This window comes from Myodes glareolus, chromosome 1 (genome assembly GCF_982192425.1).
Source record: "Myodes glareolus chromosome 1, mMyoGla1.1, whole genome shotgun sequence".
NCBI lineage: Eukaryota > Metazoa > Chordata > Mammalia > Rodentia > Cricetidae > Myodes > Myodes glareolus.
This window is the reverse complement of record NC_142026.1, coordinates 109,789,589-109,803,396: the sequence shown is the minus strand read 5'-3', so window position 1 is coordinate 109,803,396 and position 13,808 is coordinate 109,789,589. Positions and strand designations below refer to the sequence as shown.

Here is a 13,808-nt window from a genome sequence, read left to right as displayed (position 1 = left end):
CTCTTAAATGGTGGCACAGGATCAGGTGTGGACCAGCATAGGCCAAACAACAGCAGCTGCAGTGATGTGTGCCTGAAGAGGCCGCCTGTGGCTCAGGCTGGTCAAGCACAGAGCAGGTAGCACAAGGACTGTTTACAAACTCACTGCATATAACAAACTGTATCTCAGCATTATCATGGGTTATACTTATCTCCCCTACCCCTCTTAGCCAATGTCTAACTGTGTAGCCCTGGCTGGCCTGGAATGTATTATGTAGACCAGACTGGCCTGGAAGTCACAGAAACCTGTGTGTCTTTGTGACCTCAGTGTTGGGATTTAAAATATGTGCCACCATACCTTGTTTGTGGACATACATTCTTTAAGTGACTTTATAGCTCTTGTACATGTGTACAGGGAAAACCTTTTGTTTAACTTTTGATGTCACTAATTCATTGTCATTGCTCTAACATGAAATGCTAGAGTGTATTATGTATGTGTGTGTCTGGAAGATAGATCCAGGTGATGACTTTTTCTCCATATTTTATAATTTATTGTATATATTTTAAAATGCTTTTGAGAAAAATTATTAGAGAAGAAATAATTCAGTTGCTCTGTCTGTGTAGAAAAGTCTATGCAAATGTGAATGGTAGGGATGTGGCTGTGTATGGTTTAGATTGTTGGAGGCTGAGGTCTGCTGCAGCTATGTAAGGATCACAGTGCGGTGTTAGAGGGTCTTACACGGAATAGACTAAGATTCTCCTCTGCACACAGTTGTCAGGATGCTGAACTAGAAGCCCACTTGTGGAGTTCCAGGACTGATGAGGGATTTGTATTCTATGCTGTTAAGAGAAATTATTTAGTTTCTCTGAGTCTCATTTTAATATAAATTGAATTTTATAATACTTGCTTTGTAGAAATTTTGAATAGAAATGAAGAATGCCTGTCATTTTGAGGATTTTGCTTTCAAAGTTGACAGGGCTACTACGATGAGAAAAATGTTTTATTTACTTTAAAACAATAGCACCAACACAGATTTGCAAGCGTATCTGAAACAGAGACTAAGATTCACTTATCTTTTGACTTTGGAACCAGAATTTGTGTGTGTGTTTGGCACGGGCTTTAGTTCAATGTTTTGATAGTTGCAGGTAACATTCCAAGCTCATTTGTTGATAATTGCTTACTTCCTTCTATTGTGGTTTTTGTTGTTGTTCAGAATGAATATTGTCAGAGAAGTTAGAGTTTTGTGTTCTCTATCTTTAACTTCCTGAAGCCCTGAAGAGGGAGATGCTGATGCTTGTGGTTAACTGCACCTGGTGCGTATCCAAATCATAGGTTTTGAAGTTTGTGCATTGAAATTTGGGAAGGCTGATTTTTTTTTTGCATTTACGTTTTCATTTATTGTTGGTTGCTGATAGGCAGTTGATGGTTTTCCTGTTGTATGCAGATGAAGTATTCCAACGGGGAGGAGCTGTTGGGTGGGAGGGAAAGTCCACTGGGCTGCCTGAGCTGTCTCCAGCCTGGGCTTGCTACAGTGACTTTAAGATACCCTTTTCTTCTTCTTCTTCATGAAATTGCCACATATCATAAATATGAGTTCAAAATAAATATTCTTAATATGAGTACAAATTATCTAACTATTATTATTATTAATTAGAAGTTTGAATAAGTTTTGCTACTATAGATTCAAATTTCCTGTTTGTCATGATGGTGGTGGTGGTGGGCTGTAATTTACAAACGTATGTTTATGTATTTAAGTTTAGTATTGGTTCAGATGGGGATTTTCTTCAAGTTTTCACATTTCCCATTATAAGTTAAAATAAATGTAGAGTGTGTGTTCCTTTTCCCTAAAGTTTGGATCAGGCAAACACAGCTCCACTAAACAGTTTGTAGGGGGAAATAGCTCTGCTTCTCGGTTTTATAGACTCTCTCCTAAAAGGCAGAGCTGCGATTGAGTTGGTTACTACGGTAGTGGAAGATGTCTTGCAGCTGTGCCGTTTGGTTCTGTTCCAGAGATAGTATTTGTGTGCACTGTCAGAGTGTCCTAAAGCCCACCCTGAACAGTCTTCAGCTCTATAAAAGGAGTGTTGTTTTATAACCTCTCGGGTTCTTATGGGGTACTGGTGGTGCTGGTGGTCTTTATTGGTTTGTCTTTTGAACTGACCTTTTATTAGACACAGGCCTCACAGTTTCAGAATAGGAATTACACTTGTAATTTTTCTGTCTTGTGAAAAAAAAATAGCCCTTTGGCACACACTAGGATGGAAACAAATCCTCCTTCCTCAGACTTCACGGTTTCAGTTCCAGTTCTCTGCCTTTACACAGATAAGGCCGTGGATGCTCATTTGCTTATATTCTTCTCTGTAGTTTACTAAGTACTGATTCACAAGTCAAGCTTGTATATCAGAAGATGAAAGATTACACAGGAAATTACAAACATTAAAAATTTCAAAAGCAGAACAAAAACAATGTGTTCTCATTGGAAATTGTTTAACTTAAGAGGTTTTGAGCCTCCTGTTTATTTTCATACATTCTGAGAGAATTGTGATTGGTTAGAAGACATTGATTAGAAGACATATTTTCCCATTTCTAAGACTTAAAGTTTTCCTTTTCTTCGTGTACGTTAAAGTTATGTGAGTGGAGAACGTCATCATCCTCCCTCAGTAATGAAGTTCCTCTTTCCCTTCCTTTCTTTGTTGCTATCCTTCAGAGGGTGCATGGCCGGCTTACCTCTCTCTGCTTCACCACAGTCTCCTAGCACTCGTTAACCCTTGTGGTCCCAGTGCTTGTTTGGACACTCCCCCAGCTGGGTGATCCCTCTTGTCATCTCTCATGTTGTGGCTTTCAGGTTCCTTGCTGTTGTACTTTTATTGCCCCTGCCTTAGTCTCTTGGATCATTGGAGAATCATTTCATCCAGTTTTCTCTCTTGTATCACTGGTTCTCAAATGACTGCCAAAGTAGTCTTCCAGAAACACAAACTTAATATTATTTTCCATTGCCTACAGGATTGAGTGAAAACATCTGAGTTCAATACTGATCATGCATTGTTTGGCTGTTGCTTCTTTTTCCCCATCTCTACTCCCCACCCTGTGTTCCAGGCAGATGAGGTACTAACCATTCTCTACAGCACATTTATCTTTAATGGTCCTGTGCCCTTCCCTACTGTTCCCACAGTCTGGAATGTACTTACACCCACTTATCTGTCCACGAAGCTCCTTCTTATTCTTCAAGGTCACTTTGGGAATCATTCTTCCCTCATAAGTCAGTTATTGTTAGATTGTTTCTGCTTCCATTATAGCTCTTATTCTCTTTAATGCAGTACATATTCAAGCACCTTCCTCTCGCACTGCTGGCAGCCATTTTCATAGAAGGTCTGTAGTCTTAGAAGCCTTCAGCAGAGAATTACGCAGAGTAATTCCTCCTGGAATGAACGGATTTGAGCCAACCTCAATATAAAAAACTAAAATCAAGAGCTCATAGGCAAAAGTAATGAACTGTGTACAGGCGTGACAGTGCATAGTTGTGTGTTGTGTTGAACAGAGAGAGGCATTTGGGTTGAGCGCGTTAGGACTCGTGGTTAGGATTGTCTTCCTCAATTTATGGCTGAGTGCTGAAGTGACAGAAACACATGAGTAGAACTGCAGTGCCCAGTTAGGATGCTTGCTAGTAAAGTGGTGATTGGGGTAGGCGAGGTTTCTAGAGCAAAGGTCAACAGAAGTGCTGGGAGGCAGACTGAGCCCCTCCTGGGCTTGTACCATAGGCTGTGTTGAACTAGAGGAAGGCAGGGCACTGCCCATTATGTTGGCCCCTGAGGTGGGATTCCCCTCTGTATGCTGTGCATACCATTGGTGAATAAAGAAACTGCCTTGGCCTGTTGATAGGGCAGAACTTAGGTAGGCGGAGAAAACTAAACTGAATGCTGTGAGAAAGAAGGCAGAGTCAGGGAGAAACCATGGAGCCTCACTGGAGACAGATGCCAGAACTTTAACTAGTAAACCACAGCCTCGTGGCGATACACAGATTAATGGAAATGGGTTAAATTAATATGTAAGAGTTAGCCAATAAGAAGCTAGAGCTAATAGGCCAAGCAGTGATTTAATGAATACAGTTTCTGTAGTTATTTTGGGGCTAAGTGGCCGGGAATTAACTAGCTCCCTCCTTACAACAGGCACCCTCATATTTCCTTAATAGAAGCAACCAGTGTTCAGTTTTTTAAAAATAAAAGCTTTTATTGATTCTTTGTTGATTTCATATCATGCATTCCAATCCCACTCATCTCGTCTCCTTGCATCTGCCCTTGCCCTTGCAACCTTGTTCCCAAATCAAATCCCAATTTAAAAGAATAACTTACTCTTTATTTTATAACTTGTTTACTGTGTGTGTGTGTGTGTATGTGTATGTGTGTGTGGTGGGGGAACCACATGAGTTTGAAGTTCAGAAAACAACTTTTCCAAGCTGATAGTCACGCCTCTCCCCCAAGTGAGTCCCAGGCATTGAATTTAGTCTTAGGAGCACTGTCACCCATTGAACTATATGACCACTCTATTATTTATTTTTGTTTTTTATATGTAAGGAATATTTTATGTGCTTTGTGTGAACGTGTGAACATGTACATATGGGTTTCTGTGCATGTGTTTGCCTGTTGAGGCTAGAGGTTGAAATTGAGTGTCTTTCTCTGTTGCTCTCTACCTTATTTTTAGGAAAGGGACTGTCTCTGAACCTGGAGCTCATTGATTGGGTAGGCTGGTTTGTCAGTGAATTCCAAGGAGCTGCCCATCTTCCCTTTGGTGCTTCCCCACATTGGCTTAAAGATGCACTACACAACTGTGGGTCCAAACTCGGGTTCTCCTGCTTGCAAGGCAGATTCTTTACTGACTCAGTCTTCTCTCTAGCTCCCAGTGGTAGCTATTTTAAAAGCTCCATGAGGAAAGATTGAAGAGAGATTTCAAGAGGTGTGTTAGGTTGGAGAAATAGTTTTCATTTTGCATATTGAGAAAAAAGTAGATGGTAGGGTAGGAGATTGTTAGGTAGGTAGATTGGTAGGGAGATTATTGTATTTTAATATTTTTCTTTAAAAATGAAGTTAATGTAGCATGCATTCAAACGTTTTAGAGGAAACAAAGGCTAGCTGAAGATTCCGATCATTCAAATCTCTTGTTTAGTAGTAGTCTGCATTCCTTTAGTGTTTGTACTTTACTGACAGCTATCATTATAATTTTCCCATCCCCAATCCTGTTAAAGGTTTTAGTGGCTGATTGTTGGGGAATATTATTTTAAGGCATGTTGCTTTTATTTATACTGCATTTGTTTAACTCTGTGAGGCTGTGATTCTCTGCCTGTCTAAAACACCCGACGGTCCTAATAAAGAGCTGAAAGGCCAATAGCAAGGTAGGAGCAAGGATAGGCGGGGCTGGCAGACAGAGCCTATAAATAGGAGAACCGAGGAAGAAGGAACAGTGAGAGAACAAGGGAGGAGGACATCAGGGGTCCACCCAGCCAGCCACGGAGTAAGAGTGAAAGAAAGATGCACAGAAGTAAGAGAAGGAAGAAGGTAGATGGGATAATTTAAAAACAGCTGGCGAGAAACAATCCAAACTAAGACCAGGCATTCATAACTTAAGACTAAGCCTCTGTGTGTGATTCATTTGGGAGCTGGTGGTGTGTTCTCCAAAAGCCAGAAGAGTAAAAGATTATGCTACAGCTAATACTTTCATTTTATAGACTTAGGTAAATGACAGCACGAGAATATTAAACTGTTTGAGTATAAGCTTAATGTTCTTTTAGGTTGAAAGAGTAGATAACTAAAAACTATATTTATGCCGAGTGTTTTGCCTGCATGTATGTCAGTGCACCAGAAAAGGCTGCTGGGTCTGCTGGAACTGGATTTAACAACTGTGAGCTGCCTTGGAGGCCCTGGGATGGAACCCCAGTCCTCTGCAAGAGTGGTAAGTGCTCTTAACCACTCAGCCATCTCTTCAGCCTGAGTAGAGAATGTTTTAGCAGTGGGATGCTTATGTACAGCAGTTGGGGCAGGATGGGAAGTGCTTTAGGTTTGTAATTCTTATATCAGAGTTGGGTTCTGCTTTTGTTTTTGGCATTATATGACAGTGAAAAGACTCATTTTCATTCTCTTTCCTTAATTGTGTCTCCCTTTTCCTTCTTCAGCCTGGCATGGCATGCTGTAGGGCTGGGAGCTGGGAGTGAATCAGGAAAATGGGTATGAATGCCTAGCTTGGTTAGATCTGCTGTTGATTGGCTGTGTAATCCAGACAATTACACTAGTGGAAGGACTTCAGATTTCCCATCTATGAAAGGCTATGGTGAGGTCCTTGAACACTGAGACCATTTGTTGCTTTCACTTTGATTCCCTAGAACTCTCATTTTGCTGCATCTCACTGTATTATACAGTGGCCCTTTGTGGTAGCCTTAGTGATAGGTAGTTTAATTTTTGTTTGTCCATCCATAGTTCAGCATGGACATTGTTACTGCCCAACAGTAGTACCTGTTTGCTGCAGAATGTGTGAAGAGTGAGCTTTGTCTTGACATTGTAAGCTTGTAACTCCTTTCTTGACTTCCCAAGGGAGTTGGCCACTTCTGCTTCATTCTTCCTATACCTCTCTTGCATTTCTTATCACTTGTGGCCTAATGACTTGTTTATGTGTCTGTCCTCTCTATTGTACTCCGAGTTCCCTGTGTATGACCATTGTCCGACACCAAGGAATAATGCAGCAGTGCTTCTTAGGCACGGTTGGTTTGGAGAACTTCTTCCACTGGGCAAAGCTGAGTGGAGCTTCACTAGGTGTCCTGTAGTCACATTGAACTCTTAAAAAGGCCAGATTTCAAAGCCAAAGCAAGCAGAAAGCCACAATCCCCCAGGAGATTTACAGTAACTAATAGGTTTACATGAGTCTACCTGCTTCTGCTCACCAGCCTCTCTCAGCTCATTATCACCTTCATTCTATAGTTGAGGTGTTGTCCTCTTCTAGATTCTTCTCACATTGCGCTAAACAAAGCAGATTAAGATCATTGACAGTTGTTCTTTTGGCTTCTGATAGTCACAAGGTGGAATGGGAAACAGACCCCTTTCCTGGATTACTACATTAGCCCAATTGTGTATGCTCTTATGCTTTGCTCTTTTACAGGTTTTCAGTTTTGGTTGGTATTGTTGTCTTGTTTTGTTTTTTAAGATAGAATTTCTCAGTGTAACAGGTCTGACTTTCCTGGAACTCACTTTGTAGACCAGGATGACCTTGAACTCAGAGTTCAGCCTGATTCTGTCTCCTCAGTGCTGGGATTAAAGCTACCACCTAGCTACAGTTGATTTTTAAAATAGTATGTGTTAATAGTTTTATCAGAATACTTTTTGAACCACCATCATTTTATCTTGTTCGTGTGTGTGTGTGTGTGTGTGTGTGTGTGTGTGTGTATGTTAGTGCTTGAGAACAGAATGTAACTCTCTATGCAGGTTCAGAAAGCTTTCTTCCTCAGCCCCTTTATTGATTTCTTCTTTCCCTGCACTTTTTCTACACTTGCTCCCACTTTGTCCCCATATCTTTTGTGTCTATTGCTGTAAAAAGACTCCATGAGCATGGCAGCTCTTATAAAGAAAATATTTAATTAATTGGGCGACTTAGAGTTTCAGAGATTTAGTTCGTTATCATCATTGGTGGGACATGGTGGCATGCAGGTAGACATGGTACTGGAAGTGGAGCTAAGTGTTCTCCATCTCAGCTGAAGGCAGCAGCAGGAGTCTGATCACAGTGGGCATAGCTTGAGCATAGGAATTCTCAAAACCTGCTTTCATAGTGACACACTTCCTCCAACAAGATCCCACCTCCTAATAGTGCCACTCCATATGAGATTATGTGAACTAATTATCCAAACTATCACACCTTTTAGAAATGATGTAAGTCATATTCTAGAGTCCTACAGATCTGTGGAATGCTGCATTTTAAGAAACATAGTTGAACATGTGAGTATGATATTACCAAGGCGTCTGGTTAAGGATGAAATTTTGCAGATGACTCATCTGCAGATTATTCTGCATTTATAGCCTGAAAGAAATGAAATGATGGTATGTGGTCCAAAGACAACTTGTATTTGGAGCCCAGGTACTTGTGGAGCGCTGGTCCTCTTCCTTCCTTGTGTCTACCTTCCGTTGACCCCGGGTGGATGTACCAATAGCAGTTATTGTAAGACATGCAGGGTTTTAGAAAGTGAACATCTATTTGAAGAGTTAGGAAAGAGTTCTCCACAGTGGTGGTGATGGGTGTACAGTCTTGTATGATGATTGGTGGATGGGAATGTTGGATCCCAGTCAGGTCAATTGTATTAGAAAAGAGAGAGAAAGAGGCTTATTTCTGAGAACTTTCCATGTGGTTTTAGGACTCTGCTAGAAAATTGTGTTATCCAGATTCCTCCTTGTTTGGCAGGTGATGATCACCTCTTAGAGGAAGACTGACAAAGTAGAGATGTGACAACTAAAGAACTTGGCCGCCCCTCTGTCTTTTCTGTGACACTGAGAACTGGTTTTGCCCGGCGTTTGTGTTCTTCACGGGTTGGAGTCATGAGCTGACTGCCATTATCAGGATATTAAGTCACCTGCTTTCCCTTTTTTTTTTTTTTTTGTGGAGACAGTCTTGCTACAAGCTCTGGTTGGTCTCAGATTCACAGCAGTCTTGCTGGACCCTCAGGACTACTGGGATTGTAGGTGTTACTGCAGTACCACAGTACTTGGCCTCTACATCTACATCATATATCTTTCCTTTTACTTCCCTCTCTCCTCCTCTCCCTCTCTTCTCTTCCCTTTTTTCTTTTTTTCTTTTTTCTTTCTTTTTTTTTTTGTGGTGAAAGGCAGAAAAGTCATGTTACTTTGGGTTTAAGATTAAAATCTGCCCAAACTCTTGTACATTAATAAATGAAAATTTTTTCCACTCTAACTTTTTTGACTATATAGACTACATTTTAAGAATAAACTTTCCTATTTTTGTTTTATGATAATGATGATATAACATAAAAATAAAGTTTAAAAATATTTTTCCTAAGATGCACATAACATATACAAGTCCCTGTTAACAAAATACAAGCTGTGTTTCAGCTTATATTCTTTGAATTATTCAAAATTTTTTCAAAAACAAGAAATAATGCAGCTGGGCATATTTGCAGACTTCTCTGCTAATAACCTCTTGGGTAAGCTTCCAAAGTTATTTCACTTCTGGGTTTCGTTTACTAATCTGGAAAGCAAGGGTGGCAAAATAGAGGTAATAGAGATAGAAAATTGACTGTTCTGAAGCAGACTGAAGTGTAAGTGTTGGCCCTACAGCCTTACTACATGTATGAACGAAGGAACATATTTAACATCTAATGCCACAAAAGTTGCTTTGCTACTCAGGTCTCTCAGTCCCTTCAGACAACGAGATTCATGTGTCTGATATGTGGGGTCTTTAGTTTTGAAGGCAGCAAGAGCTGAGTGGTGGCCCTGAGTCGTGTAGCTATGAGGAGTCAGGCTGCCATAGTAAAACCGCACAGACTGGCTTGCTGAAACAACAGAAATTTGTTTTCACACAGTTCTGGGGTTAGAAGTACAAATTGGAGTTGCCAGTATCATTTCCAGTAAGGCCTTTTCTTAGCTTTAGTTAGGTAGCAGTGATGTAAGCTGTCTGGTGTTTGTTTCTAACAGGGGCATTCACTTTTATCATCAGAACTTCCCCTCCCCAGCCTCATTCTAAATTTCTCATCTCCTAAACCCTCCACCTCCACATGCAAAGCACAGAATTTTAGGGGACACATTTCTGGCCCTACAGATAGGATATGGGTAAAGGAAGAAAGTAAACATAGGCATGGTAGGTGTCTGAGCTAGAGCTTGGATACCTGTCTGCTAAAGCGACGTTCACTGGCATTATTGCTATAGTTCAGTGGCTGCCAGATCTCTGTACCCCACAGAGTAGATGGTTTCAGAAAGGGTTTGTGAGGTGCTCAGTGGGTAAGGTGCATTTTGGCAAGTCTGAAGATCTGAGTTCAGCATGTAGAACTCATATAATGGAGAGAGCACACTAACTTCTATAAGTTGTCCCCTGGCCTTCACACATTCCCCATGGTGTACACACTTGTGCATTTGTCTGATTTACAAAGTAAATAAATGTAAAGAATGTTTAAAATAGGTTTATAATTTAAAATGGCACAAACTTAATATGAATAAAGGATGATACTTTGAGTACTTTGAAAGTAAAATGGGTTCTATTGAAAATCCCACCAAATTGCTCTTCTGTGGTGCGGTGAGAACTCTATGAGAATAGCCTGCTTTCATTATTATAGAGTTTTAAAGTTTTGTATTTGCATAATTTGACAGAGGATCCTTTTTGGACCTATTACAGAAACTTACCTTCAGTAAGTCTTCATGGAGGAAGACCTCATCCTTTCCCAACCATTTGGTACAGGTGACATCATGTTTATTGAGATACCTAAAGTATTTCTCTTATGGTTGGAAAACATTCTTTCCAACTCCTTAAGACCTTCCTATATCCAGTCTAAGTCCTCTGGAATGTGTGTCTCAAGTGCATGATGTCTTAATTTATATAGATTTACTTTTCACTTTTGGGGGCCAACCAAAGGGCAGTAACCTATAATATTTTGGGAATTTCTTGGCCAACCTTAATTCAGCTCAAAAGAGAGCTTCTCATGCTTGCTGTTAGAGTCTTTGGCTCTTGAGGGGAACAGAAATTATTACTGTTAAGAACTGGTAGGGCCTATGCGATGACTCAGTGGATAAAGATGCCTGTTGTCAAGGCTGATCACCCAAGTATGATCTCCAGAACCACATAGTGAATGAAGAGAACTGACTTCCAGAAAATGTTTTCTGACTTGTCAGAGAACACACACACACACACACACACACACACACACACACCCACCCAACTAAGTGAAAAAGGAATTCTTAACAATGGTTGAATCATAAAAATTGCAATTGCAGAATTGGAGCTTTGTCACCAAAACAGCCTTTATGTAATTGCTGCATAGAATAGGCAGCAGGAAGCTCTTCCTTGGCTTACATGGATTTTTCTAGCTGAGGAATGAAGTGACTTGGAAGCAAGCTGGACTTTTCTACTGAGCATGTCCTTCTCCAGCAGGGTCCAGCTTGGGTGGGGCCTGGTTTGCTCATTAAGCTTTTGGAGCTGGATTTTCATCAGCTTCCCACAGTCTCCCCATGACAGGAAACAGGAGACAGCTGGCTGAATGTGCCTAGATGTTGCTTGCGTATGTACATCCAGGGGGGAGTTCTGTCGGAGCTGTTGGGTTTTATGGTACATGCTGCTTGTTTCTGCTTGTGAAAGAAGTTTGTTGTTTAGAATGCGATTGAGAATCAAGGGGGTCGAAAATGTGGAATATGCTAGTGTACCGAGTAGATGAATCTGGTATATATACTCTTTGGGTGAGGAATGTTGTGTTGTATTTACTGTAAGCCCTATTAAAAATGTGTGAATGTGTGTATTTACATGTGTGTGACTACTACATGCATATGTGTATGTATTTTAGTGGCAAAAATTTTGTTTCAGACTAGTTATTTGCATTTTTCTAGGCAAATGTTGAATTTGTGTGGGTTATCTTTAGTACAAATAGTCTTTTCAGATATGGCCTCTTAAGAACAATGGAGCTAGTTTATTTTATACACTTACTTGTCTCACTGTCTTACCGTTGACTTTCACACCTCCAGTTTGAGAAACCGTATTAAAGTAAATTATTTTTTAAAAAAAATAATTTATTTTTATTTCATGTGCATTTGTATTAATGTCTGTCTATGTGAAGATGTTGGATCCCCTGAAACTGGAGTTACAGGCAGTTATGAGCTGCCATATGGTTGCTGAGAATTGAACTTAGGTCCTCTGAAAGAACAGCCAGTGCTCCTAACTACTGAGTCATCTCTCCAGTCCCTGAAACTAAATTATTTTCTAGTGCACTGTGAAATCAGTGTTGCATAGTTATTTTTTATCACATTAAAAGGTGAAAATCTCAATGTAGTGATTTATAGAATTTGTTTTCACACTAATGTATCTGATTAAAGGAAGTTGTTCTGTAGCTCTTAGAGATGTGAATTCCAACTGTTTTAGCATCTACAGAGTCCTATGTATGTAGTTGTCAAGAACTGTATGCTGTTTTCATAATGTGCTCTATTTTTCATTTCTAAATATCTAATCTTGTCATAGTGAGGAAGTGTGAAAGTTTATTCTGTTGCTTAGATTCTAATGTTCATATGGAGTTAAAAAAATTCTCATAGTTTTTCTTTATACAATTTACTCATCTAGTAATCATTCTGTAAAAATGAAGGAGAAAAAGCAAAGCTGCTTTTATTGCTCGTTAACAAAATAACAGTGACTGCGATGATCTCTGTGACTCTGGTTAACGCTAGCAGGACTACCTCGCTGTAATGAGGGTATTTGGGGCAGAGTGCATGTGTGTTTATGCTGCAGCATTCCCGAGCTTACAGAGAAGAGGATTTGAAAGCAGGCTCCAGCTTGGTGGACTTGTCATAGTCTGGGACATTGATTGACTTTGACAAGCTTTTGTCTTATGACCCATTAAAATGCAGCGTCTGCAGCCTGTGTGTTTATCCCATGCAGTTAACCTTGGTGGATTTGTCTTCGGCTTATTTGGGAAGAGCCTCTGGAAATACTGTTGTTATTTTGTAGCCACAGGACTTAAGAGTTTATTTACATAGAAATAGGTAACTGGTTGTTGGTTACCACTCATTACAAGTAGGTATGCCTGTTAGGGTTGGGTGAGCCTCCTATGCAGAGGGTAGTTGGGATGAGCTCAGAAAAAGTAAGTTTTATGTTATCTGTTAGGATCAAGAGAGATGATGGTTTATCTTTGTTCTGCTTAAGCCTGCTTTTGGTGTCACTCTGAGAAACAGTTGGCATATTTTTCTTTTTGACAGCGTTATATGGCGATGATATAATAAATGCTCCCTAGATACCAGGGACAACATAAAAGTATTATTGAGAAGCCACCGGATGTATGACATTGCACTGGGAACATGAAGTTTTACTCATCTAAGAAAAATGTCCCTCTTTATGGTAGCATCATAGCAGATGTGGGCCAGGGAGGAGGTGTGGACAGGAAGCACATGACATATCATGCCAGTTTGTTGCTGCTTCTCCCCGTAAATGAAGAGGAAGCTGCTGAAAGCTATTGGGAGTGTGTATATGTGGTCATCTTACACACGTACCTTCCCATTTTATCTTCCCTTAAAAAATGTTCTCACCTTTGAGAGAACTGTTACGGGCTACATTTTCCTTTTTTCAGCAGATAATAGCAGCAATCTTCTGTGGCTTCCCTGTACTTTACCAGAGTACAGAATGTTGTTTCAGCTCTGAACTGAGGTTAGGATGGTGTTAAAGTACCATGCAAAGCTTTCTCAGGAGCTCCAACCTTCTCAGCTTTCTCTCCTTTTAAATACACAGCTCAAAAGACCTTTTTATTTTTATTGCATTTATTTAAGTGTGTGTGTGTCACACATGCTTGTATGCATGCACAGACACACGTATATACATGCATGCGCGCGCACACACACACACACACACACACAGTGCCAGAGTGCATGAGTGTAGGTTAGAGTTATTTTTCTCTCTGAGCATGTGAGTCCTAGGACCAAACTCTTATTGCAGGCTTGGGGCAGGGTCTTTTACCAACTGAACATTCTTGAAGGCCCATGGAAATACTTTTTAAAAAGTACTGCTATTCTAAACATGTAAGTTTTAAGCTTAGACTAGGTAAGCAGTCTATGTGGCATGAGGTTGTTTTGTGGAATATTTGAGATAGACTAGCAAAACTCGGT

General features: G+C 40.3%; 1 protein-coding gene across 26 annotated transcripts in view; it reads left to right on the top strand.

Annotated features, from left to right (window-relative positions):
- Positions 1 to 13,808, top strand: part of Epb41l2 (erythrocyte membrane protein band 4.1 like 2) — a 180,524-nt gene that overhangs the window by 68,620 nt on the left and 98,096 nt on the right. The window contains exon 1 of one of the 26 annotated variants that reach the window (XM_087911346.1): positions 5,819 to 5,922. The exons of 24 other annotated variants lie outside the window; for them this stretch is intronic. The gene's annotated coding sequence lies outside the window, so the exon portion shown is untranslated. Of the gene's footprint in view, positions 1 to 5,818; positions 5,923 to 11,093; positions 11,231 to 13,808 lie in introns of those variants that run through there. One more of the 26 variants, XM_087911347.1, reaches the window with a different exon arrangement.